This window comes from Phalangium opilio, unplaced genomic scaffold (genome assembly GCF_054372755.1).
Source record: "Phalangium opilio isolate 3A_F unplaced genomic scaffold, DU_Popi_V2 ptg000061l_1, whole genome shotgun sequence".
Lineage (NCBI taxonomy): Eukaryota > Metazoa > Arthropoda > Arachnida > Opiliones > Phalangiidae > Phalangium > Phalangium opilio.
In genome coordinates, this window is record NW_028324178.1 from 3,841,021 (window position 1) to 3,843,330 (window position 2,310).

The 2,310-nt window shown below is 44.8% G+C and overlaps 1 non-coding gene across 1 annotated transcript; it reads left to right on the forward strand.

Annotated features, from left to right (window-relative positions):
- The first annotated feature begins 1,801 nt into the window (after positions 1-1,801).
- Positions 1,802-1,923, forward strand: TRNAL-CAA (transfer RNA leucine (anticodon CAA)). The gene is made up of 2 exons: positions 1,802-1,839; positions 1,878-1,923. It is a non-coding gene; the product is annotated as a tRNA-Leu (tRNA).
- Positions 1,924-2,310: the final 387 nt, after the last annotated feature.

The window sequence follows — 2,310 nt, forward strand, 5'->3', positions numbered from 1 at the left end:
GTATGATGGCGTGGGTTCGAATCCCAATTCTGACACGATATGTTTTAAGAAATTAACTGGAAGAGATGTAATTAATTAAAAGTCCAAATTACAAGAGACCACGTCAGGATGCCCGAGCGGTCTAAGGCGCCAGACTCAAGAAGCTCAGTTTCCTTCGTTCACACCGTGAATCTGTGTATTCTGGTCCTCGTATGAGGGCGTGGGTTCGAATCCCACTTCTGATACGATATGTTTTATGAAAATAACTGGAAGAGATGTAATTTAAAACGTCCAAACTAGATAAAACCACGTCAGGATGGCCGAGCGGTCTATGCCGCCAGACTCAAGTGACCAAGTTTCTTTCGTTCTCAACGTGAATCAGTGTATTCTGCTCCTCGTATGAGGGCGTGGGTTCGAATCCCACTTCTTACACGAAAAGGTTTATGAAATTAACTGGAAGAGATGTAATTTATAAAACGCCCCAATTTAAAGAGTCCATGTCAGAATGGCTGAGCTTTCTAAGGCGCCAGACTCAAGAGGCTCAGTTTCCTTCGTTCACAACGTGAATCTGTGTATTCTGGTCCTCGTATGAGGGCGTGGGTTCGAATCCCACTTCTGACACGATATGTTTTATGAAATTAACTGGAAGAGATGTAATTTATAAAACGTCCCAATTGAATGAATCCAAGTCAAAGTGGCCCAGCGGTCTAAGGCGCCAGACTCAAGGGGCTCAGTTTCCTTCGTTCACAACGTGAATCTGTGTATTCTGTTCCTCGTATGAGGGCCTGGGTTCGAATCCCACTTCTGACACGATATGTTTTATGAAATTAACTGGAACAGATTTAATTTATAAAACGTCCCAATTGAATGAATCCAAGTCAGGGTGGCCGAGTGGTCTAAAGCGCCAGACTCAAGGGGCTCAGTTTCCTTCGTTCACAACGTGAATCTGTGTATTCTGGTCGTCGTATGAGGGCCTGGGTTCGAATCCCACTTCTGACACGATATGTTTTATGAAATTAACTGGAAGAGATTTAATTTATAAAACGTCCCAATTGAATGAATCCAAGTCAGGGTGGCCGAGCGGTCTAAGGCGCCAGACTCAAATGGCTCAGTTTCCTTCGTTCACAACGTGTATCTGTGCATTCTGGTCCTCGTATGAGGGCCTGGGTCCGAATCCCACTTCTGACACGATATGTTTTATGAAATTAACTGGAAGAGATGTAATTTGTAAAACGTCCCAATTGAATGAATCCAAGTCAGGTTGGCCGAGCGGTCTAAGGCGCCAGACTCAAGGGGCTCAGTTTCCTTCGTTCACAACGTGAATCTGTGCATTCTGGTCCTCGTATGAGGGCCTGGGTTCGAATCCCACTTCTGACACGATATGTTTTATGAAATTAACTGGAACAGATGTAATTTATAAAACGTCCCAATTGAATGAATCCAAGTCAGGGTGGCCGAGCGGTCTAAAGCGCCAGACTCAAGGGGCTCAGTTTCCTTCGTTCACAACGTGAATCTGTGTATTCTGGTCGTTGTATGAGGGCCTGGGTTCGAATCCCACTTCTGACACGATATGTTTTATGAAATTAACTGGAAGAGATTTAATTTATAAAACGTCCCAATTGAATGAATCCAAGTCAGGGTGGCCGAGCGGTCTAAGGCGCCAGACCCAAGGGGCTCAGTTTCCTTCGTTCACAACGTGAATCTGTGTATTCTGGTCCTCTTATGAGGGCCTGGGTTCGAATCCCACTTCTGACATGATATGTTTTATGAAATTAACTGGAACAGATGTAATTTATAAAACGTCCCAATTGAATGAATCCAAGTCAGGGTGGCCGAGCGGTCTAAGGCGCCAGACTCAAGGGGCTCAGTTTCCTTCGTTCACAACGTGAATCTGTGCATTCTGGTCCTCGTATGAGGGCGTGGGTTCGAATCCCACTTCTGACACGAAAAGGTTTATGAAATTAAGTGGAAGAGATGTAATTTATAAAACGCCCCAATTTAAAGAGTCCATGTCAGAATGGCTGAGCTTTCTAAGGCGCCAGACTCAAGAGGCTCAGTTTCCTTCGTTCACAACGTGAATCTGTGTATTCTGGTCCTCGTATGAGGGCGTGGGTTCGAATCCCACTTCTGACACGATATGTTTTATGAAATTAACTGGAAGAGATGTAATTTATAAAACGTCCCAATTGAATGAATCCAAGTCAAAGTGGCCCAGCGGTCTAAGGCGCCAGACTCAAGGGGCTCAGTTTCCTTCGTTCACAACGTGAATCTGTGTATTCTGTTCCTCGTATGAAGGCCTGGGTTCGAATCCCACTTCTGACACGATATGTT